Below are 26645 nucleotides of genomic sequence, written 5' to 3' on the forward strand. Positions count from 1 at the left end.
GTGAAGGGACTAGGGACTGAGCTGTACTGATATTAGGAAAAGCGTTAGTTAGGCCTGTGTTCTGTGTCCCCAGTGGAGTTTCTAGCTGCTACAGTACCAATTCACCATCTATATAACCCCAAGGCCCTTCAAAAGGCTGTGTTTTGATCTTGTGATATTGCTGTTCAGTGTGTCCACACAGTGCACTTTAGCTGTTGCAGACAGGTGCAGTCAGTGCTTAGTGTTGCAGTAGTTCACCCTTCTAAGGGCTGTTTTTCTTTTTCTTGCTATTGTTATATTGCAATCCTGTGTGTCCTGTGCAGACACATTGGCTGTTGGAGACAGGTCGGCTGATCCTAGTAGGGCACTGACCATTACCCAATAATACTTAACCACCACTACACGCATCTAGTATCCACTACTGCCCCCTGTATAAGGCCTCAGTGCAGAATTAGTGTAGGTTTTTTTTGGTCACTTAACTGTTAATAAACTACTTCAGCCTGACCATAGGGGCTGGAAAACCGCTATCATCTGCAATTCAGCAAATTTGCGGCGGCCACTACACACCACTTCACAAAGATTGCCGCCAGGAGGACTAACATTTATGTCCTGGAGGTGTCAAGTAGCAAAATCAATGATTTGCTCACTTGACATCACTAAAGCTCTTTGCAATTGTTTGCGGTGCATTAAACGTGGCGTTTCGTCTGTCAGTGCGAACAGGGCCTAACCCTTACACTACCTTATCACCCTGTACACACGCCTGATGTTTCAAAGCACCTAATTACACAAATTTAGGAATGTACTGTGATTTCTGCCCTTTAGAGATTAAAATACAACTCTACGTCAACTACGTAATTTTTGGTGGGACTTTTGCCATGCATCCCCCTCTGGCATGCCATCGTCCAGGTGTTGGACCCCTTGAAACTACGTTTCCATCACTTTTGTGGCCAGAAACAGTCCCTATAGGTTTTAAAATTTGCCTGCCCATTGAAGTCTATGGCGGATCGCTAGTTCGCAAACGTTTGTGGCAAATTTGCATCCGCATACTGAAAATGTTATGTTCGTGACATCACTCCTCTAGGCCGATGTCTGTCTTTGGACATATGATGTTGTGACTGTATGTCTGCACAATTGCCACTACTATCCTGTTGGGGAACAAAGATTTTGATGGACATTGACCATCTATAATGGTTATCTAATTGCTGTGAGTGCACCTTGGATCTGTCATGATTTTATCAGTTTTTTGATTGTGAAGAAATGTTTTTAATAAAGGAATAAAGGAAATCTATACGTTTTGAAGACTTTTTGGAGTGTGCTGGCCCTTTTACAAATTGTACCAGCCTTTAGCACAGATCAAATTTTTATTGGCCAATGATTGGCTAATTTTGTCACTTCCATGTAGTATGAGAGCTTACCTGCACAATCTCTTCATATTATTCAACCAAGCATTAGCCAATCAAAATTGGATGTGTGTACCATGCTTAAAGCTGAGTACACACTTTCAATTATGATTGGTCAATCACTGACCAATTTAGCCACCTCCATGCAGTAGGAGCATCAACAGATATTGAATACTATGGGCAGATTGTGCAGGTAAACCCCTCATACTACACGGAGATGGTAAAATTGGTCAGTGATTGGCCAATCATAATTGAAAGTGTGTACCATGATATAGGCCCAGTGCACACCAAAACCGCTAGCAGATCCGCAATATGCTAGCGGTTTTGGGAGCTGATTTCAGAGCGATTCTAGGTTTGTTTAGAGGTTTTCTAAACATACCTAGCGGTTTTGCGTGCATTTTTGTGTAGCAGATTACACATATTGTTACAGTAAAAGCTGTTACTGAACAGCTTCTGTAACAAAAATGCCTGGCAAACCGCTCTGAAGTAGCGTTTTTCAGAGCGGTTTGCGTTTTTCCTATACTTTACATTGAGGACGAAACGCTTCAGAAAACCGCAAATGCGCAGCAGGAGGCGCGTTTGCGGCTTGGCAAAAACCTCAAACCGCCGGTGTGCACCATCCCATTGCAATACATTAGCCAAGTGTTTTTATAGGCGGATGCGACTGGCGGATCGCTCCAAAAACCGCTCGGTGTGCACTAGGCCATAGTTAGCCTAGTTTCAAGTTTGTACTTAAAGAGACACTGAAGTGAAAAAAAAAATATGATATAGTGAATTGGTTGTGTACTATGAATAATTACTAGAAGATTAGCAGCAAAGAAAATATTCTCATACTTTTATTTTCAGGTATATAGTGTTTTTTCTAACATTGCATCATTCTATAATATGTGCAGATTACACAACACTCAGCATTCAAAATGAGTCTTTCAGAGCAGTCTGTGAAGTAATGACCTCTCCTCTAGCAGAGGAAAAGTAAATAGTCCAGGAACAGTTGAGATAATAAAAGTCAGATAACAGCCCTGACTAACTTAGTTGGAGAGCTTAATGGCTTGTTTGCATAGAGATAACAACTGGAGTTTCTCAACTCTTCCTTTACTGGAAACAATTACACTGATGTATCTGATCTTAGGGCCCTTTTCCACCAGCCGAATCGTAAAGTCGCAAACCGCTAGCGATTTTACAATCGCTACGGTTTGCTTTTTAACATAGGAATCGCGGTAGGTCATTTCCACTACCGCGATTCGTTTTTGACGGGGACGCGAACGCGCGGAAGAGCGAGATTTGCCGCGATTTTGCTATGCAGTGCATAGCATAGTAAAATCGCGGCCGCAAACGTCGGGAAATCGGCGGAATTGCGATTCAGCAATCGCTAGCGTTCAGCGTGAACGCTAGCGACTGCTAGTGGAAAAGGGCCCTTAATGTTTTATTTCTTAGCTGTGCTACACATACAAATCATAATATCATCATTTTTTTTTTTCGCTTCAGTGTCTCTTTAAAGCAACTGGTACACACTTTCAATCATGATTGGCCGATCACTGACCAGTTTTACTACCCCCATGTAGTATGAGGGTTTACCTACATCTGCTCATAGGATTCAAAATCTGTTGACCCTCATACTACATAGAGGTAGGAAAATCGGTCAGTGATTGGCCAATCATAATTGAAAGGGTGTACCGGGCTTAACATTGGAGGGTTGCAGACTCCAGGCTTCTAAAGAAAAGCAATTTCAGCTTTACTCAGTTTTGGAAATGTATGGCTTGCAGCAAACTAAAATAGAAACCTGATTTGCAAAAATATATTATAAAATGTCTTGTGTTGCACGGATATATATATATTTAGGGTCCGTTCACACTGCACGCGTTTCCAGCCGCGTTTTGGAAACGCGTGCAGGTGCCGACACGCACGACATCAGACATTGCATAGAGTGCAATGTCTGATGTTCACACTGCATGCGTTCCGGACCTGTGCGGTCCGGGAACGCATGCTGCACGCAGATTTTGCTAAAACGCGTGGCTGTCCCATTCACTTTTCAGTGATGGGATCAGCCACGCAACGCACACAAACGCGGATGGCCATGCGTTCGTACGCGTTGCGGTCCGCACGCATGGCCATCCGCATTTGTGATCTGAACGTGCCCATAGAGCTATAAAATAGACCAATGTGAGCGTTCACTTTAAATCCTGTAACTTTATTAGTTTGTATCTCTTTTAATCAGAAACACATTTAGATAAACGTAACAAGAGCAGAGCGGTAGGAGGAGGGTCTGTTTATAACAAAGTACCCTCATCTAGGAGAGGAGGATTTGCATAAGGAAGACGGTGTGTTCCAGTAATATCATTCCTCCTCGGTGAGGGAGAAACTCTGCAGCCTCATCATTATCAATCCTCACGGCGCATATGATGTATGGTAGACCCCAGCTTCGTGAACTCAGGAGAACCTGGGTATAAGTTATTCCCATCTCCGATGTTGGTGCTGTCGTCATTCTCTCATACAATTTCCCTTCCCTTGCAGCACCATAGATTGTATCTGTGGCTCAATACACTTCCTCCGTTCGATCATTATACAGAACAGGGTGAAGATAAGAAACTCCCATATATCATGCTGAGCAAAGCCCGAGAATTGGAGCCTTGGTCTAATGAATGCAAAATGAATGTTGCATCTTTATGTGGTAGCTCCAGCCTCCAGGCACAAATACTGAAAGGGAAGAGGCGCTCCAAACAGGGCCAGTTTAAGCCGCATAGAGGCCCCGGGGCAAAGGTGACCTGGGGCTCCTTCAGCACAAAGTTAGCCCTCTGGGCCCCCATTCTGGCCGCCGCACGTCCACCACTATCACAGCAGTTGTTATACACTTGCAGCACTGCGTAGGGTATGCAGAGGCCACACGCATCCGCAATACCACCCTCACAATCTCTTGCATCGCCCACTGCTCATATCAGGTGACCGCTCCTAGCCAATGAGCAGTCACCTGGTACGAACAGTAGATGATGCAAGGGATTGTGGGGGGCTGTAGTGTGGATGCATCTGGCAGCTGTTGGGGGCCCTGGGGCAATTGCCCCCTTTGCCTTAATGCCAGCGCCAGCCCTGGCTCCAAAAATAGGTCATAGGTGGTTTGATTTGTATAAAAAATAAAAATAAAATCCCTTACAGGCACTCCTAGTTCCAGAATGGATTTTTCAAGAACACTGAGTATTGATATGAGGAAGCCGGCAGAGACCAGCGAAACCTGTTATCCATTTAATGTTTAATAAAAACAACTTGTCTTATATCATGAAAGTTGCTTTCTTCTTTTGAGGTAAGCAAATTTTATTTTTTTATACAAATCAAACCATCTACAAGCTATTTTGGGAATGCCTCTTCCCTCCCAATATTACCCACTGCCCCCCTTCTGCTTGGACAGGGTTTTAATACTTTCCCTACTTTTTATAACTTTTGTAAACATTTCTAGAAGACCAAAGAAACCCCAGTGAGGTTCCTTACCTGCTTTTATACTGTGGTTGCTACCAGCACTGCAACCCACGTTTGTGAGTATTTCTCCTACATACCCATTACATACCCATTATCCTACTTGGTGTTTCAAATTACTCCGGGGGGGGGCTGTGCCTTTTTTGTTTTTATTGGAATGTTCCTCGAACTTACCCAGATGTATCTCTCCAGGCACAAATGTTATTTAGTCACTGAAAGTTGACTGCCATTGTAGAAAAAATGTCTGGTGGCTGTGGATCTACAGGAACAAAATTGCCTGCAGTGCTCTTTTTAGGTCACATGCAGTTAGGCCTAAGCCTTCCCTCTTTAGTTAGGGCCTGAGTCCATTGATGCAGTTGTGTCCGCTTTTCAGTTAAATATCAATGTCACAGATGCTGAAAAGCGGATACAACTGTGTTGGTGGGCTCTGGCTCTTACACAGACTGACTGTAATCAGATGTCACGCCTCCACCCTGACTGATGACCTATCGTAGCTGTCATCAGCAAATAGATAGGCGTGGCTTTAGACTGGCTTGTGGATGAGTAGGTGAGCAGAGAGCCAGAGATTGCTTCGGAGGAAATGAGGAGCTATGAGCTGTGGCATAGCAAATTACAGCAAGACCCCTGGTATCTGGTACAGACCAGGATTGCCTGATGCCGCATGCATGTGCTTTCCATTTGCTTAAACCGGTGTTAAAAGCACTACCTCCGCTCCTCAGTGTACGGCTCCCGGCTTGTCACCTGACCTGCATCGGGTCATGTGACATGACGATAGCCGTGCATGGACGTCTGAAGGCCGCTGGGAGGTGCAGGATGCGTTGAAGGTAGCGGACGGATGATCGGTGAGCAGTTCCTAATCTCAAACCCCACACCTGCCCAAACTCTAAAAGCTCAGCCCCATTATCCCACTCAGGCATGCTGGTTAGTTGAGACCTCCAGTCTAACGGTGCCTGCGTTCTGGATAATGGGGACTTTGCTGTATTTTGTACTTATTACTGTTTTTTAATTAATGCTTTAATAAGTTTTGATTAACATACTCAAATAAAATATGTGCCTTATCTTGACCCTTATGGAGTATTTCTTTCATTTCTTATGTGTATTTGTAAACCTATTTATAAATTAAAAGATATCTACTTAAAACATGGTTATATTTTTTTTCAGATCTTTAAGCCTGAGGTCCAGCAAATTGTGATGAATGTTGATAACACCATTTTTCGCCTGATATGGTGCCTGTGAGCTGTGACCAGCTGTGGAGGTAAGCACAGTCCTTTAATATCCATTACAAAATGCCACTATACAATAGACTCAGCTTATAACCACATTGCTGTTATTATTTATTGGATTTATATAGCACCAACCTGCTATACAGCGATGTACAATAAATAAAGTTACAGACCATGATAACAGGGGTGACAGACAACACAATACAGGTAATAAGCAATAAGATGAACAATGACAGATCTTACACAGGAACCAGGCCGGTTCTAGACTTTTTGCCAAACTTGTGAAGTTGCCTCCCCCCCCCCCCGATAGGTATTATAATTGCCCCCAGTATAGGTAGCCTGGAGGGGGTAGCAGCCAGGAAGGGGGGCAGAAGGCACATCGGTGGGGAGGAGGGTCGGACCCCCCCTCCCTCACCTGGGTCCCCCCGGTCTGCGCTCCCCCTCCAGCTATTACCGCAATGGCAATTATCAGGCAGTGGGCGGGGAAGCAATGACTCACTTCCTTCCTCATTCCAGTGTGTGTTCCATCACTCATCACTTCCTGCAATGCCATCCCCTGTACAGTACAGTGGGCGGCATTGCAGGAAGTGATTAGTGGTGGAACGGCGCTTTGGAACATCAAGGAGGTGAGTCATGGCTTCCTTGCCCACCGCCTAATAATTGTACACTGTTAATAGCTGGAGGGGGAGTGCAGACTGGGAGGACCCAGGTGAGGGAGGAGTGGGTCCGATCCCCCCCCTCCCCACCGTTGTGCCAGCTGCCCTCCTTCCTGGCTGCTAACCCCCCCCAGCTCGGCATCCCCCCCAGCTCGGCCAAGCAGGCACTGCCCCCCCCCCACTTCTGCCGCCTGAGGAACCCGCCTCACCCCACCTCATGGGCGTCCCGGGGCTGCACTGGAGTAGTGGCCCCCATCATACAAGCTTACGTTATTCTGTGGGCAGGATGCATGATCAAGTAGGTTTGACTGATTCAAACAATTTTGGATGGAAAGCGACTGGATGCTCAATCATGCCTCCCACAGCATCGATTTCTAGCAAATACAATGAGGGTGATCGAATCAGCTGGATATCAATGGGAAAGACCAATAAGCCCACTGTTTTAGGGCATCATGCCGCAGTCCATAAAATTCTCTGCAAGAAAATAAAGTTTTAAAGCAAACCTGAACTGAAAATTAAAAGTCCAAATAAAAATACATACGCCATACTTGCCTCCCGTGTAGTCTACTCATCAATCTCTTTCTCCTCTCCTGCAACTTGTTTTTCCAATGTGATCAATGGACTTTTTCGTCCTCCATTTTAAAAATGACCATTACCCCATAACAGGTTCCAGGTCAGCACACTGTTAAACTAATATCGTCCACTTAAGCCATAGAGAAACATGGACATTACGTTGCACATAAGTTGTCCTTTCAGCTATAACTGACAGCAACTGATATATAACTGACAGCAGCTGATATATTTCAGTTATGACAAAAAAAGAAAATGGTGAGCTCTGAGACAATCTGACAGCGTAGTAAGTATGTAATATTCATTTGCAGGTACATCACGTGTTTATTTTAAAGAGCACCTCCAGCCCCCACAAAAAGTTTGAATAGCAATACATATACTGTATGTCGTCTATGAACTGTGTACATTTAGATGAACATGTACATTTTGCATCTGGTACATCGTAGTGGATAGAACAGACTCACATTTATATCTGTAGTAGCACTTCTTTCTAAAGTACCCCCTCAGCATGTATCCTCCCCTCCAGCCCGGTTCCCTCCTCTGCTCTCTGCCCCTCCCTCCCCTGCTCCTCTGCCTGCCTGGATCAAATTACTTCTCTTTTCACAGTGTGCAGCCTGTCTTATCATGTCTGCTTGCTATAATTCTTATTTCAGATGTCTGTCTGCCTGCCTGGATTAGATAACATGGACATGGGGGTGGGGGGATCTATGACATCAATTCCCCAGCATCCTTTGCACCTTTTTTTGGAAAGAAAAAAAAATCACCCTGGCCCAATTTCACACTGGGGGTGGGAATTTCAAGACCATATGTGGAATACAGACCCTGGAAGTGAGAAAATCACACTTTACTTTATTATGTGTGATTTTATATATCTTGGAAACTTATTAGGTTGAAATCAAACTGTGATTAATAATTTAGGTACTCTTTAAATATTTGTACTCGTTTCAGGTTCCCTTTTTTTATAAAAACAAATGCATAAGATTTCTTTTTTGAAGCCAGCATAGTATACAATTATTAGGACACAAGGCGTGTTATGCAGATACAGAAAATGTCCCTTGTAAAACGCAGGTTATATATGTCTGTAATACACGGCTGAGAAAGCAATGCCTGTTATATAGTATCTGCAGAACGTCATGTACGTGTTACTTTGCTAACAATTGTCAGAAATCAATACACGTTGCTGGAGGTAGAACACACATATTAAACATGCATGTTGACACCATGAAACAACCAGCGCCAACCAGAGCCAAAGATCAAGAAGCGGTACTAAACCAGTGTGACACGTAAGTCAAGATCATCAGCGGGATAGAAATATAGCTGTCTTGCTTGCGAATGTAATGCTTATTGTATACCGTATTGAATTTGGTCAATCCAATGTATTTCCTGTTGTTTTTGATCGGTCCAATGACCAAGCAGTGTTAAAGAGAACCCAGGGTTTTTTTTGGGAGTAGATGGGACACAGGCCTCAATTCACGGAGCATTATCAAACGTTTATTAAACACTTTATCAAACGTTTGATAATTTACCTCATGGGTAAAATCTCATTTTAAATTCACTAAGGTGTTATATATTTATCGAATGTTTTACCGATAAAACGTTCAACAAATATATAACACCTTAGTGAGATTTTACCCATGAGGTAAATCATCAAACGTTTGATAAAGTGTTTGATAAACGTTTGATAATGCTCCGTGAATTGAGGCCACAGTCATGTTATCTGCCTCATGACGTAAGAGCAGCAGTGCGTTACCGCAAGCAACACTCATAACGCACAGTGCTTGGGGTAATGACAGTCCAAAGGCGAAGCAGTAAGTGTAAAGCTGGTAACGTGGTGTGGCGCATGGTCATATGATTGTCTCTTTTTGCCTTGCAGTGGGATGCGGCAAAACGCTCATGACGAGTTGGTACGGCCAGTTTCACTGCATTTTTTTCCTGTGTTTGTGTGTTTTTTTTGTTGTATTTTTGTTTTGTTTTTTTGTTTGTTTTTGTTTTTTACCATGTTTTTTTCTGCAGTTTGCAAACTTCACCCATCTGCCGTCTTAGGCCTCTTTTCCACAAGCTGAATTCAGTACTTTACATTTACTTTTAAGTTATACTGTTGCACGTTTACTTTGCAATACTTTTTTTCTGTAAAGTCTGGTTCACATGGACATCTGCCGAGCTTTTGCTCGGCGCCATGTTCAAATGCCAGCGTTTGACCGGTAGCTTTTGAAGGCTTTTGGGAAGCTTTCAAGGCTAGCAGGTCGGGTTCCTACACTGATTTACTTTGAAAGCTGCATGTTGCTATCGACATAAGACGCGACGCCGGAATCAACTGCCAGGCTTTCATAAAAGCCTGCAAAAGCTAGCCCTAAGCTCTCCCATTCACTTGAAGGGGATGGCGGTAGATCCCGAAAAATGCCGCATTCAATGTCGCAAAAAGCGCCCGTGTGAACCTGCCCTTAACCTTCTTGCCGGTTATCCCGAACTCAGCCCGGGGTAACCTGCGCAGAAGTATTTCTCCAGCCCCGCTGGGCCGATTTTCCCAATTTTTTTTTTACTGCACGCAGCTAGCACTTTGCTAGCTGCGTGCATATCCCGATCACCGCCGCTCGCCGCCAATTCGCCGCTACCCGCCGTGCCGCCCCCACCCCCCCTCCAGACCCCTTGCGCAGCCTGGCCAATGAGTGCCAGGCAGCGCTTAGGGGTGGATCGGGATTCCCTCTGACGTCCCGACGTCCATGACGGGATTTCCTGCTTACTCTGATTGCCAGAGGCGATCGGAGTGGGTGGGGGGATGCCGCTTGTCAGTGGCTATCATGTAACGAGCCCTGGGCTCACTACATGATTAAAAAAATACATTTTAAAAAAAGTGCTGCGCCGCCCTTTTGCCATCAGAATTTTAACGGCAAGGGGGCTAATAGTTCTAAACATCTTTTTGTTTTAAATTATTTTTCATGTAAACAATGTTTAATAGATCACTATACTGAATCTCTGAATGCTCTTACTAGAAATGAAAGAACACCTGTCTCACTGAAGAGTCTACCACAGTGTGAACTCTGTAATGTTGCTGTCTGTGAAGGTCAGCAAGTATTATGTATGGGTTTTAACCCTTAAGTAGCCAATTTATTTAGAGGCTTGCAAGTGCTCCTGGCCAATTTATTTTAGCACTTTTTTTTTCATTTCTTATTTGTTACATTCCCCAGCTTCTAATTAGTACTGCTGTAATGTGTATTTATGGGCACTCGTCACTTGGGGGCAGTGTGAGACAATAACAGAAAACTTCTGCCTTCAGTTTGTATAGTTTCTGCTCAATAGAGAGAGATCAGAGAATTCCAAGAATTTACAGCATGCGTTCTGCTGAATGAAGGCAAAAGCAGTGCACTTATCTCAAACGAGATCACTCTATTGAAGTTGCTAATGGGTTAAGGGTCAGACACTAGTAGCAGTGTAGAGAACTATTCATTTCTGTGAAAATATGGGGTTGTGGCAGGGCCGGCCCTAGACTTTTTGCCGCCTGAGGCAAATTTTGAAAATTTGAAGCTATATTTATGCTTTCTATTGATCTGAACACATTCCAGTCACAGTATTACAGCCAGGGAAGATTGTTTCTGTATGCTGGATGTGCTGGACACGGTCTTCCATAGTAATGCCCACAGTGTAAATTGTTCTCTGTAAATGTCATATTTTCTTCACATAAAACATGAAAAAAACTTTGATAGTTGTCCTTTAAGGACAAACCACAACAGTAAATATACATTTTGTTCATGCACATAAGACAATGGGTTGCATGGCTGTTGGCCCGCTTCCTCAGGTCATTACAAACATGCTCTTGAAAGCTGTAAATTATGGGCATGAGCACCTCTCTTTTAAACTTTTTTTTTACAAATATTTACTCTGGTTAGGGTCACAAGAAATGGCTAAAAACAGAAGAAAATACACCTTCTGGAGTGGTCCAGAGTCCTTACCTCAACCCGATTGAGATGCTGTGGCATGACCTCAAGAAAGCAATTTACACCAGACACCCCAAGAATACTGCTGAACCGAAACAGATCTGTAAAGAGGAATGGTCAAACATTACTTTCGACCATTGTGCATGTCTGATCTGCAACTACAGGAAATGTTTGATTGAAGTTATTGCTGCCAAAGGAGGCTCAACCAGTTATTAAATCCAAGGGTTCACATACTTTTTCCACCTGCAATGTGAATGTTTACATGGTGTGTTCAATAGAGATGGCCCGAACGGTTTGCATGCGAACGGTTCCAGGCGAACTTTTGGTGGTTTGCGTTCGCCAGCGAACACAAACTTTTGCGGAAGTTCGATTCGCCCCCATAGTGCGCCATTAGGGTCAACTTTGACCCTCTACATCACAGTCAGCAGGCCCATTGTAGCCAATTAGGCTACACTCTCTCCTGGAACCACTCCCCCCCCCCCCCTTATAAAAGGCAGGCAGCACCAAGCTTTACACTCACTCGTGTGCCTGCATTACTTAGTGAAGGGACAGCTGCTGTCAGACTCTCATAGGGAAGGATTAGTTAGGCCTTTGTAGGCTTGTTAGCTTGCTCCTGGCTGATTGTTATTGCTAAAATAGCACCCCTCAACAGCTCTTTTGAGAGCTAATGTTACCCTGATGTGTTTTTTTTTTGTGTTGCCCACTGACACTGCATTATACAGCCCTATGTGTTGCAGCTGGACCTTTGTAATTGTTATTACTGTGCCAGCCAGGCCCTGCCTCACTATCTATACTGGGAAACCTACCTATGCCTACCTAACTACTGGGGCACCTACTTACCTATACAGGGACACCTACCTATGCCTACCTACCTACCTACCTACCTATACTAGAGCACATACCTATGCCTACCTTCCTATACTGGGTCTCCTACCTATGCCTACCTACCTATACTGGGTCTCCTACCTATGCCTAGCTAACTACTGGGGCACCTACCTATGTCTACCTACCTATACTGGGACTTCTACCTATGCCTAGCTAACTACTGGGGCACCTACCTTTGCCTATCTACCTATACTGGGACACCTACCTATGCCTACCTATGTATACTGGGACTCCTACCCATGCCTAGCTAACTACTGGGGCATCTACCTATGCCTACCTACCTATACTGGGGCACCTACCTATGCCTACCTACATACAAGAAGATAATAAGGTCTTTGCTTCATTGTGGACAGACTAAATTTGATCAGCTGGACAGTTACTGTTGTTCTATCATTGAGTTACCACAGCCCGGTGACCATATGGGCTGGAAAACCACTCTCGCCATGGTGTGCACCAGTCCAGCACAGCCATCACTAAGCAAACAGCTGTTTGCGGTGCATTACACAGTGAATTTGGCGTGTCAGTGTGAAGCAGAACTCTAATTACACTACCTGATTGATGTATATGTTACGGCCAGAACCCGAAGTCTGGCCACTTCGGGTTCTGGCCGGTCAAATCTAGAAGTGGCCGGCTGATGCGGCCAATATTAGAAATAAACGTTTCTTCCGGACTTTGGCCGGCCAGAACGCGTTCTGGCTAAGTGTGGCCGGCCAAGTCCCGATCTGCCGCTCACCTCTCCCTCCCCTGATGCCGCTAGTCACTGCCAGACCTCACATCAGGACGACCCGGACCGGAGAGGTAAAGAGAGGCAGAGCAGCGCCGCACACGCGACCCGCAAAGACGCTTACACTTCCATGCAGAGGTGACGTCATTGCTCACTTCCGCATGTGAAGTGTATGGGTCAGGGCGGGTAGTGTGCGCGCTGCTCAGCTCCTCTCCGCCGCTCTGATCTGGGGTCTGGAAATAGCGCAGGCTGCCCCCCCCCCCCCCAGTCATGCAAAGCAGCCAGAAAAGCCCCCACAGCCATGCAAAACTACCCCAGCAAGGCACAGTGCCCAGCAAAGCGCCCAGCATTTACCCCCCAGCCATGCAAAACGGCCAGCAAATCCCCCCCCCCAGCCATGCAAAACGGCCAGCAAATCCCCCCCCCCAGCCATGCAAAACGGCCAGCAAATCCCCCCCCCCAGCCATGCAAAACGGCCAGCAAATCCCCCCCCCCCAGCCATGCAAAACGGCCAGCAAATCCAAAGTGTCATGCAAAAACCCAGCAAATTCCCCCCCCCCCCTCAGCCATACAGAAAAGCCCCCACAGCCATGCAAAACTACCCCAGCAAGGCACAGTGCCCAGCAAAGCGCCCAGCATTTACCCCCCAGCAAATCCCCCCCCCCCAGCCATGCAAAACGGCCAGCAAATCCAAAGTGTCATGCAAAAATCCAGCAAATCCCCCCCCCCCCCCTCAGCCATACAAAGCGCCCAGCAAATCCCTCCCCCCAGCCATGCAAAGCAGCCAGAAAGGCCCCCACCCCCCACAGCCATGCAAAACTACCCCAGCAATGCACAGTGCCCAGAAAAGCCCCCCCCCCCTGGCTATGCAAAGGGCCCAGCATATCAAACCCCAGCCATGCAAAAACCCAGCAAGTCCCCTCCCCCCCCCACAGCCATGCAAAGCGCCCAGCAAATCCCTCCCCCCAGCCATGCAAAGCGCCCAGCAAAGGCCCCCCCTCCCCTCAGCAAAGCTTCCCCCCCCCCCCCCTCCAGCCACGTATAGCACCCACCTGACTGCCACAACAAAGCAGCTAATTTAAAAGCACATGATGTTAACAATATGCCTGCTCCCAAGAAAGCAGGATGTAGACACACTGCAGATTTATTGCAGGATTTGTATCAGTTGTAACTAACAAATAGTTCCAAGTGCCATTCATGTTTCTGGACTTTGGCCGACTGACTTTGGCCGGTTCTAGAACTGGCCGGCCAATGTCAGAAATTCCCAGCATTTTGGACTTTGGCCGACGTCAAATCGGCCGGTTCTAGAAACGGCCGGCCAATTCTAGAATTGGCCGATTTCTGGTTTTGGCCGTAACATATACACATGCAAGATGTTTGAAAGCACTTTAGGCCTGCAATTTAGCATGCAATGTGATTTCTGCCCTTAAAACGTTGCTGTGCGTCAAATCCAGATTTTTCCCCGGGACTTTGGCATCTATCCTACTCCGCCATGCCCCCCTCCAGGTGTTAGACCCCTTGAAACATCTTTTCCATCACTTTTGTGGCCAGAATAAATGTTTCTAGTTTTCAAAGTTCACATCCCCATTGAAGTCTATTGCGGTTCACGAAAGTTTGCGCAAACTGAACCTTTTGCGGAAGTTCGCGAACCTAAAATCGGAGTTTCGGCCCATCTCTAGTGTTCAATACAAACATGGAAACATTTAATTATCTGTGTGGTATTAGTTTAAGCAGACTGTGATTGTCTATTGCTGTGACTTAGATGAAGATCAGATCACAATTTGACCAATTATTGCAGAAATCCATATAATTCCAAAGGGTTCACATACTTTTTATTGTTACTATAAATAGGTTCCTTCAAAGGAGAGCCCAGCCATTCTTGGAAGCTGGTAACCAGGCAATTAACACTTTCCACTTTTCTCTCTGATTCAGATTGAGTCAGCCTGTTGGCCACATGGGGAGTTTGCAGCTTTTAACTTCTCAAGATTTTTTTTTATTTAAACGAAGAAAAGTTATTTAGGTCACTTAAAGGTGCCTATTATTAACAGTACGTTTATTAACAATGTTATACTTTGAGCAATTAAATGAGAACTACATGTAAGAATAAACGATATACTAAAAACGATCAAATAGTCCACTGTAGCTGGTTTGTTGATTTTTTTTTTTTTTGCGTGCATGAAAAAAGGGCGCCAAAAAAAAGGGCCCGAGTTATTAACGAATTTGGTGCCAGGTATTAACGAAATTTGCTAGCGAGAATCATCGTTTTCAAGCTGTATTAACGATAATTAATGTTGCAAAAACAAACGAGAAATAATAACCAATATTAACGTTAAATGTCATAACATTTTTCGTCAATACTGCTTAACCCAACCCTACCCTCACACAGAACACTCCCCTGGTGGTGCCTAAAAAGTAACCACTCCCCTAGTGGTGCCTAACCCTAACCACTCCCCGGTGGTGCCTAACCCTAACCCCCCTGGTGGTGCCTAACCCTCCCCCCCCCCCCCTGGTGGTGCCTAAAACTAACCGCCGCCTAGGTGGTGCCTATTATTTTTATTATTATTATTATTATTATTTATTGAATTTATAAAGCGCCAAAATATTACACAGCGCCTATCCCTAACCACTTCTCTTGGTGATGCCTAACCCTAACCACTCCCTCTGCATAAACACCCTTTTACATATATTAACGATAATACCTTTGGACAACGTAAAATCTGTACTTAACAAAATGATATGACAAAAACGATACCATTGTAAACTTCTAAAATGATAACTACCTCAAAAACTATAACGTTACCGAAATTTTTTGTTGCGCCCTTTTTTATGCTTTTTTTGTCAAATTAGCGATAATTGCATTGAAGTCTATAACGGCGCCATTTTTGTCCAACCTCAGCCTCACCCTCACCTATATTATCAGATTTGCTCTGATTGAGTTAAAAATCATACTGGCTACCTATATGATGTTTTTTGTTTGTTTTTTTTGACCAAGTTCTTGATTAAAAAAAAGCGCTTTAGGCCTCGTTCAGATCATTCAGCGCAGATGGCTGTGCGATTGGAATGCAACCTATACGATTGCACGCCATGTGCGCTACTATGCGCTGCACTGCAGATCCCATTCACTACCGTTCTTGTGTCGCACACTATACGTGCTGCCAAAATGCGCACGGCAGCATGTATAGTCTGAACAAGCCCTTATTTTTAACTGTATGTTTTCATCAGTAATTGGTGATCTAATTTTTTCACTTTTTTATTTTGGTACTATGAATACTAATTTTGTTACTAAAGAATTTTTATTACGTTACTATGTCTTTAGATTTTATCCTATGTTCTATTTACCCGGGCATATATTATCTGGTCCTGACCGCCATTGTTTTTGTTTTTAAGGCACACTAATTAACCTGAGTAATCGGCTTACGCCGTGAAACGCATAGTTCTAAGTGCTGAATAAAAATCTAAACCTTTTTATCAAAAGTTTTTTGAGCCTCCTTATTAAATCTTTTTTTTCTATATGTTTTTATGATGTATTACTTCACGTTTCCACACTGATCATTGCAGTACATTGCACTTTATGGCACCTCCTGCTGGTCTATCCAATTTTTTCACCTTGTTTATTTTTATTCTATTGATTATGTTACACTTGGCATTGCTGCAGTTGATTATTGCAAAAAACAAAATGCACAAGGTGAACAGTCTACATATCATGTTAAAGAGAGAAGTGGTTGTGGGCACTGGTGGGTAGACTGACGGCCATCTCGCTCTAAAGAGTACTTCCTCCGAGGTTGTGTCCCTGTCTGCTGGCATCTGTTCGATCACAGGTAACCTTCCGGATGCCATGCTGCTGATGTCATCTGCCTCTGTCGCTTCCTCCTTCTGCGCTCCACCCAAAACTGGAAGTGGCTGGAACGTTTAGATGACAGACACTTGGCAACAGACGTTGCTTGGGTAACCGGGTGCGTGTGTAGCTGGCCAGTCAAAACACGGCATTGCACTAGAAACTAGTCTGACAGGCGCCGAAAAGGGAAATACATCATGAAACATATGGTAAACATTGTAAAATTAGCATCAGTGTATGTTGCGTCTCCTAACTGGACATTGCGAGTCCTAATGCAAGATCCAAAAATAATGTCGTGTGAACTATAGAACAGCTGTGTAGTGTTGTGCACTACGAGTACGCTCCTCATCAAAATTTTAAATGGATAGCGCTACCCACAGCAGAGGGGGTTAACATACCCAGGCGCGGAGCTAGGGGGGGTCGGGGTAGGACAAGTGCCCCGGGGCGCCGGGTCCCCAAGGGCGCCCAGCTGAGCTTCGGGTTTTTTTGTTGTTGCGGGGCTGAGGCTGAGGGGAGCAGCGCAGAGAAGAGAGAGAGCTAGAGCTGTGCGGACGGTGGGGAAGGGGGGCCATCTCCCCCCTCCTTCCCTCACCTTAGGTGCTCTCTCTCTCCCTCGCTGTCCCCTCTAATGTCTGTCCGGTGGCTGGCAGCGGCGGGCGGAACTCACCTCCATCACACTCCAGCGCCGCGTCGGAACACCGGCCGGAAGTTCGGGTGCGCAGCTGCTGCTCTGGTCTGGACCAGACCAGAGTAGCGGCAGATCCATCTGGCGCTGCGACGAGACGGAGGTAAGTTCCGCCCGCCGCTGCCAGACACCGGACAGACATTGGAGGGGACAGCGAGGGAGAGAGAGAGCAGCTCTTCTCTGCGCTGCTCCCCTCCTGCTGGGGAGGGGGACACCTGGCTACCTACTCTGGGCACCTATACCTCTGGCTACCTACTCTGGGCACATATACCCCTGGCTACTGGCTACCTACTCTGGGCACATATACCCCTGGCGACCTACTCTGGGCACATATACCCCTGGCTACCTACTCTGGGCACATATACCCCTGCCTACATATATTGGGCACATATACCCCTAACTACATATACTGGGCATATACCCCTGGCTACCTACTCTGGCCACATATAACCCTGGCTACCTACTCTGGGCACATATACCCCTGCCTACATATACTGGGCATATATACCCCTGGCTACATATACTGGGCATATATACCCCTGGCTACATATACTGGGCATATATACCCCCTGGCTACGTGGACTGAGCATATATACCCCCTGGCTACATATACTGGGCATATATACCCCTGGCTACATATACTGGGCATATATACCCCCTGGCTACATATACTTGGCATATATACCCCTGGCTACATATACTGGGCATATATACCCCCTGGCTACATATACTTGGCATATATACCCCTGGCTACATATACTGGGCATATATACCCCTGCCTATATATACTGGGCATATATACCCCCTGCCTACATATATTGGGCATATATACCCCTGGCTACATATACTGGGCATATATACCCCCTGGCTACGTGGACTGGGCATATATACCCCCTGGCTACATATACTTGGCATATATACCCCTGGCTACATATACTGGGCATATATACCCCCTGGCTACATATACTTGGCATATATACCCCTGGCTACATATACTGGGCATATATACCCCTGCCTATATATACTGGGCATATATACCCCCTGCCTACATATATTGGGCATATATACCCCTGGCTACATATACTGGGCATATATACCCCCTGGCTACGTGGACTGGGCATATATACCCCCTGGCTACATATACTTGGCATATATACCCCTGGCTACATATACTGGGCATATATACCCCTGCCTATATATACTGGGCATATATACCCCCTGGCTACATATACTGGGCATATATACCCCCTGGCTACATATACTTGGCATATATACCCCTGGCTACATATACTGGGCATATATACCCCTGCCTATATATACTGGGCATATATACCCCTGGCTACATATACTGGGCACATATACGCCTGACTATATATACTGGGCACATATTATTCTCCTGGCTACATATACTGGGCATATATACCACTGGCTACATATACTGGGCACATATACCTCTGGCTACATATACTGGGCACATATACCCCTGGCTAACTGTTCTGTGGACATCTCTACCCCTGGCTACCTGTTCTGGGGACATCTATACCGCTGGCCACCTATTCTGGGGACATCTATACTGCTGGCCACCTATTCTGGGGACAACTATAGACCTGGGGCTACCTATTTTTGGGGAACCACGTCAGATTGAGTGTATTTTGGAGAACTGCTGCCAGGTGAGAGGTGTCTACCATATTAAGGAAAAAAGACCAGAGGCGCCAAAAAGAGTAAAAACATATAGGTTTAAAAACCCGGGGGGAGGTAAACTCACCACCCGTTCCACAGACACAAAACCAATCGAGACCACAATATTTGGTCAAAGATATTCACAGTTTATTAGTACTCCCAGGTGCTACGCGTTTCACGGGACTATCCCGCTTCCTCAGGCAATCAAACAGGAGTACAAGCTAAAAAGATACAAAACAATAATATACATAAATATCGGCCCCAAAAGCTTGTAATGACTTAAACAACTAAACAACGGAATAAAGTGCAGGTATCAGTATGGATATGTAGTTTAGATATATGATAATTGAGAATCATTAGGATATCAATGTATACACAAACGCTACCGGACAGTGCCTTAATACAGACATTTACACTACTTGTCCCATAGACCACTATTCAATATTTCCTTTTGTAAATAGTGGTTAAAAAGATGGCTATAGTCTATTGCTAAATAAAGGTAACCAGGTTAAAAGGTCTAGCATAAGTAGAATAATCGACAGGGGTATACTTAAATAAAATACAATACAATACTGTATAGGTGTGTACTAAAATAAAATACAATGCTGTATAAGTATAAGCATAATAAAGACCTGTCCAACATGGACAAAGTAGGAAACACTCACCAATTGGGGGTCTGGAGCAAGTATAAGCGCCTCAGTGGGAGAGCGAGGTTTACTGAGTGCTATAAATAACGTGTAGGCGCGGGGAACGCCGTCCCCGCAATGTTCTCATCAACTTCCGCTATACTAAGCGGAAGTGATGTGTGTCGCGCATGCGCCGGAAGGTATCAGCGCCATCTTGGAAGCGGGACGCTGTGGGCAACGCGTACGCCGCTTGTAGGCGGCTATCCCATGCGTCTACGCGTCCAACATGGCGCACATACATATAAGTTAGCGGCGCTGTATGCGCCTAAAACGCCATAGGAACGTCTCAACGTTTCTATATATCTAAATATCTAAATTATGCGGATTGACCAGGTGGTGGGGACTCTGATCGGGGGGGTATGTGCAAACATCTAGACTTCATTAGGTATAACAAAACTGGGGGGATCCTGCTCAATGGAATTTTGTATATAAATCTCATTTTTTGCACTTATCACAACATTAAAAATATAAAAAACATATATATCCCGCAAATAAACAAACAGAAATGACACAATCCACAGTATCAAAAACACAAGGAATGTACAAAACAGTAGTTACAGATATATATGTTATAAAAACAATAAACTGGAAAACCCATATGAATAAACATGACATAGATAAAAAATAATCAGAGATAAGAATGAATAAAATTATGATAACAAAAACCATTGTTATCTCAGCAGATCAAATCGATAAAAGAGAGGACACCTATACTAAAACTTTATCAATCGTGGTGCAACTACAAGCACGCATAAAGCCAAATATTGTTAGGGTATAGATATCGTATTCATTCTTTGGGCTAAAACGCTTTCTCCAAAACCTCGTTAAGACCGTTCGGAACCAGACTTTTTAGGATATTGATCCAGTAGATCTCCTTCTGGCGCAAGGCTTCAAAAGTATTAGGGATGTGTGGGGAAATCGCCTCGATAAAGGTAATACGGAATAGCAACGGATTGTGATCATGGTGCGTGCCAAAGTGTCTGGAGACGCTGTGAAGTGCTAGATTATTAATAATATTCCTCTTGTGCTGGCCGACCCTGCTGCGGGCCTCCTGGGTAGTGCGGCCCACATATTGGAGGCCGCACGGGCAGGAAATGAGATAGACGATAAACCGGGAGTCGCAATTAATGTGTTGTTTAATTGGGTAAACACTTGATGTAACAACTGAGTGGAAGGTATTAGTATCAATCACAAACTGGCAGGCGGTGCAACGGGGCTTGTTACATGGATGTGAACCCGATGCAACACTGCCTTTAGGCTGTGCATTCCTGAGCCTGCTTGGTGCAAGGAGATTACGCAGATTGGGGGCCCTCCTGTACGTGAGTGGTGGTCTAACCGGGATTGCTTGCTTCAGGTAGGGGTCTTGGAGTAGGAGGTCCCACCTGTTTTGCAGTATTGATCTAATGGTTTTGTGTTGGGCACTAAATCTAGTGATGAAACGTGGGAATGACGATGCAAGTGTAGTGGTAGGCGCAGGTTTAGTGGGGGCCTTCTGAGTGGCTTTAAATCTGGCATCTTTTAGTAGCTTATTTGGGTACTTTCGTTCCTTGAATTTATTTGTCAAAATTACAGATTGCGAATGGAAGTCCTCCCGGTCTGTACAGTTGCGGAATATACGTTTGTACTGGCAATAGGGGGTATTGGTGGTCCAAGGTTTGTGGTGGTGACTATTAAAATGAATGTAATTATTCGCGTCAACCTTTTTAAAAAAAGTCTTAGTTTTTATTTTACCTCCGTCCGCCTGTAACGAAAGGTCAAGAAATTCTATAGTGGTGCAATGGTGTTGAGCAGTGAATTGCAAGCCTGCTATATTATTGTTAAGGTAATGAATAAAATGTGTAATGCTATTGGGGTCACCATGCCAGATAAAAATTAAATCGTCGATGTATCTTTTATAGAATATAATATTATTGTGAAAGGGATGTTCAGGATAAAATTTTAACCGTTCTAGTAGGCCCATGGACAAGTTAGCAAACGAAGGCGCAAATGAACTGCCCATGGCCGTCCCAGTGAGCTGATGGTAGTACTTGTTCTGAAAACTAAAGGTATTATGTGTCAAGATAAACTCGGCACATTGTGTAATGAAACTTCTCTGGGCCCCAGGCATGAGTGGATTGGTCCTTAAGAAATGGTCTATGGCCGTTAGTCCAAAGTCATGGGGAATATTGGTGTATAATGACGTAACATCACAAGTGAGCCAATGATAACCGTCTTGCCAAACTATATCCTTTACCAACTGTATGAGGTGCTGTGAACCCCAACTCACAGCTAAGAAGCATTTTCAACTTATCTGACCATCTATTATCTGTTCATGAAACAAAATTATTGGAAAAAGGTCTATCTTTTTGCCCTACTAACACATCAAATTTAAATGAACTATACACTGATCTTAATGCCTATGTACGGAAACTTACGCTAAGACGGCATTTTGCCATAAAAAAACACAAAGATACATTTGCTAACTCAGACAATGGATTGATCGTTACGGACGATCCATCTATACCGCCGGTAATGATAAACCCAGGGGAGGTCTCGACTGAAAGGTATATTACCACTCAACTCAAGGGACGCTCTAGGTTCTACCCCACAGCATCCAAAGGCCATCTACTACAATCCTTTCACGATTTAGTTCTAGAAGATCTCCTAAAGATCAACTTACGTGACTCTCCCTCCTCCAACCTTACACATGCAGAACAATCTGCTCTCCATAGACTTAAAACAACATATGACATTGTAATCAAACCTGCGGACAAGGGTGGGGGAGTTGTCCTCCTCAATCGGGCAGACTATTTGGAGGAGGCCTTTCGTCTGTTGGACAACCCACAACATTATGCCATCCTTGACCACGACCCGACAGATGAATATAACAACACATTAAAAGCATTCATAAATGAACATTTTTTTAAGGGCATTCTCACGAAAAATGAGAGAACCTTCCTCATCAACCAGCACCCCAGAACTCCATTCTTTTATTACTTGCCCAAGATACACAAAACACTCATCAAACCACCGGGTAGACCAATCATATCGGGTATCGATTCCACTACGAGCAATTTGTCGGTTTTTGTTGATCATCACCTCCAACCTCATGTACGGTCACTTCCTTCTTACCTCAAGGATTCACAGCACCTCATACAGTTGGTAAAGGATATAGTTTGGCAAGACGGTTATCATTGGCTCACTTGTGATGTTACGTCATTATACACCAATATTCCCCATGACTTTGGACTAACGGCCATAGACCATTTCTTAAGGACCAATCCACTCATGCCTGGGGCCCAGAGAAGTTTCATTACACAATGTGCCGAGTTTATCTTGACACATAATACCTTTAGTTTTCAGAACAAGTACTACCATCAGCTCACTGGGACGGCCATGGGCAGTTCATTTGCGCCTTCGTTTGCTAACTTGTCCATGGGCCTACTAGAACGGTTAAAATTTTATCCTGAACATCCCTTTCACAATAATATTATATTCTATAAAAGATACATCGACGATTTAATTTTTATCTGGCATGGTGACCCCAATAGCATTACACATTTTATTCATTACCTTAACAATAATATAGCAGGCTTGCAATTCACTGCTCAACACCATTGCACCACTATAGAATTTCTTGACCTTTCGTTACAGGCGGACGGAGGTAAAATAAAAACTAAGACTTTTTTTAAAAAGGTTGACGCGAATAATTACATTCATTTTAATAGTCACCACCACAAACCTTGGACCACCAATACCCCCTATTGCCAGTACAAACGTATATTCCGCAACTGTACAGACCGGGAGGACTTCCATTCGCAATCTGTAATTTTGACAAATAAATTCAAGGAACGAAAGTACCCAAATAAGCTACTAAAAGATGCCAGATTTAAAGCCACTCAGAAGGCCCCCACTAAACCTGCGCCTACCACTACACTTGCATCGTCATTCCCACGTTTCATCACTAGATTTAGTGCCCAACACAAAACCATTAGATCAATACTGCAAAACAGGTGGGACCTCCTACTCCAAGACCCCTACCTGAAGCAAGCAATCCCGGTTAGACCACCACTCACGTACAGGAGGGCCCCCAATCTGCGTAATCTCCTTGCACCAAGCAGGCTCAGGAATGCACAGCCTAAAGGCAGTGTTGCATCGGGTTCACATCCATGTAACAAGCCCCGTTGCACCGCCTGCCAGTTTGTGATTGATACTAATACCTTCCACTCAGTTGTTACATCAAGTGTTTACCCAATTAAACAACACATTAATTGCGACTCCCGGTTTATCGTCTATCTCATTTCCTGCCCGTGCGGCCTCCAATATGTGGGCCGCACTACCCAGGAGGCCCGCAGCAGGGTCGGCCAGCACAAGAGGAATATTATTAATAATCTAGCACTTCACAGCGTCTCCAGACACTTTGGCACGCACCATGATCACAATCCGTTGCTATTCCGTATTACCTTTATCGAGGCGATTTCCCCACACATCCCTAATACTTTTGAAGCCTTGCGCCAGAAGATCTACTGGATCAATATCCTAAAAAGTCTGGTTCCGAACGGTCTTAACGAGGTTTTGGAGAAAGCGTTTTAGCCCAAAGAATGAATACGATATCTATACCCTAACAATATTTGGCTTTATGCGTGCTTGTAGTTGCACCACGATTGATAAAGTTTTAGTATAGGTGTCCTCTCTTTTATCGATTTGATCTGCTGAGATAACAATGGTTTTTGTTATCATAATTTTATTCATTCTTATCTCTGATTATTTTTTATCTATGTCATGTTTATTCATATGGGTTTTCCAGTTTATTGTTTTTATAACATATATATCTGTAACTACTGTTTTGTACATTCCTTGTGTTTTTGATACTGTGGATTGTGTCATTTCTGTTTGTTTATTTGCGGGATATATATGTTTTTTATATTTTTAATGTTGTGATAAGTGCAAAAAATGAGATTTATATACAAAATTCCATTGAGCAGGATCCCCCCAGTTTTGTTATACCTAATGAAGTCTAGATGTTTGCACATACCCCCCCGATCAGAGTCCCCACCACCTGGTCAATCCGCATAATTTAGATATTTAGATATATAGAAACGTTGAGACGTTCCTATGGCGTTTTAGGCGCATACAGCGCCGCTAACTTATATGTATGTGCGCCATGTTGGACGCGTAGACGCATGGGATAGCCGCCTACAAGCGGCGTACGCGTTGCCCACAGCGTCCCGCTTCCAAGATGGCGCTGATACCTTCCGGCGCATGCGCGACACACATCACTTCCGCTTAGTATAGCGGAAGTTGATGAGAACATTGCGGGGACGGCGTTCCCCGCGCCTACACGTTATTTATAGCACTCAGTAAACCTCGCTCTCCCACTGAGGCGCTTATACTTGCTCCAGACCCCCAATTGGTGAGTGTTTCCTACTTTGTCCATGTTGGACAGGTCTTTATTATGCTTATACTTATACAGCATTGTATTTTATTTTAGTACACACCTATACAGTATTGTATTGTATTTTATTTAAGTATACCCCTGTCGATTATTCTACTTATGCTAGACCTTTTAACCTGGTTACCTTTATTTAGCAATAGACTATAGCCATCTTTTTAACCACTATTTACAAAAGGAAATATTGAATAGTGGTCTATGGGACAAGTAGTGTAAATGTCTGTATTAAGGCACTGTCCGGTAGCGTTTGTGTATACATTGATATCCTAATGATTCTCAATTATCATATATCTAAACTACATATCCATACTGATACCTGCACTTTATTCCGTTGTTTAGTTGTTTAAGTCATTACAAGCTTTTGGGGCCGATATTTATGTATATTATTGTTTTGTATCTTTTTAGCTTGTACTCCTGTTTGATTGCCTGAGGAAGCGGGATAGTCCCGTGAAACGCGTAGCACCTGGGAGTACTAATAAACTGTGAATATCTTTGACCAAATATTGTGGTCTCGATTGGTTTTGTGTCTGTGGAACGGGTGGTGAGTTTACCTCCCCCCGGGTTTTTAAACCTATATGTTTTTACTCTTTTTGGCGCCTCTGGTCTTTTTTCCTAAACACAATGCAGTCCACCTGGGGTGGCAAGGATTTTTCCTAATTTTTCTACAGAGAGCGACATTTTACACCTGAGTGGGGTCAGGTTCTAATTCTCCCCACCTGCATGTGGAGTGGTTGCCTAGGGGCAACCTATGTTTGTGAGTATATATCTACTTTATTTCTGTGTGTCTCTCTTTCCTTGAGATACTACACTATTTGGGCTCTCGGTCTTTTGTTTTTTGTCTTCAAAGTGCTACCATATTAAGGGGGCATTCTACCTATTTATGTGAAATGCTGTCTATTTATGTGACTCATGACTGCTGAATTTGTCTTTTTGGGGGCCTCATGGTTACTGAATTTGTCTTGTTGGGGACCTCATGATTTGTTGGGGGCCTCAAGATCGCTGAATTTGTCTTGTTGGGGGCCTCATGATTGCTAAATTTGTCTTGTTGGGGGCCTCATGATTGCTGAGTTGGTTGTGTTGGGGGCCTCATGATTGCTGAATTTGTCTTGATGGGGGGGGGCTCATGATTGCTGAATTTGTCTTGGAACATGCTGGAAGGTACATACTGAGGGAGGTGTCGGGCGTTTTGTCAATGTTTGTATAAATTGTTAAAAATAATTATAAAATCAAAAATGTAAATGTAATGCTCCTGGGAAAAAATAGGAGGAGCTTAAGATACAAACACACGCCTAACTGTGTGAGCTCGTTTTTCGAGGTTTTACAGTACTGGTTTAAACATGTAAATAAACATAGACCAATTTATAAAAATATCAATTTAATATCGAATAAATATTACAATATCAAAACAATATAAAATTGCACTTTTGATATATAACAAAACTCATAAGGTCATTCTTATAATAAGCAATGAGCTGGATAATAATTTCAGTAAAACAT

The 26645-nt window shown here is 44.1% G+C and overlaps 1 long non-coding RNA gene across 3 annotated transcripts in view; it reads left to right on the forward strand.

The window, feature by feature from the left end:
* LOC137541206 (uncharacterized) overlaps positions 1–26645 on the forward strand; it is a 426898-nt gene that overhangs the window by 176540 nt on the left and 223713 nt on the right. For 2 of the 3 annotated variants that reach the window (XR_011025103.1, XR_011025104.1), the window contains exon 4: positions 6003–6096. This is a non-coding gene — a long non-coding RNA (uncharacterized lncRNA). Of the gene's footprint in view, positions 1–6002; positions 6097–16218; positions 16277–26645 lie in introns of those variants that run through there. The other variant, XR_011025105.1, reaches the window with a different exon arrangement.

Source organism: Hyperolius riggenbachi, chromosome 12, assembly GCF_040937935.1.
Source record: "Hyperolius riggenbachi isolate aHypRig1 chromosome 12, aHypRig1.pri, whole genome shotgun sequence".
NCBI lineage: Eukaryota > Metazoa > Chordata > Amphibia > Anura > Hyperoliidae > Hyperolius > Hyperolius riggenbachi.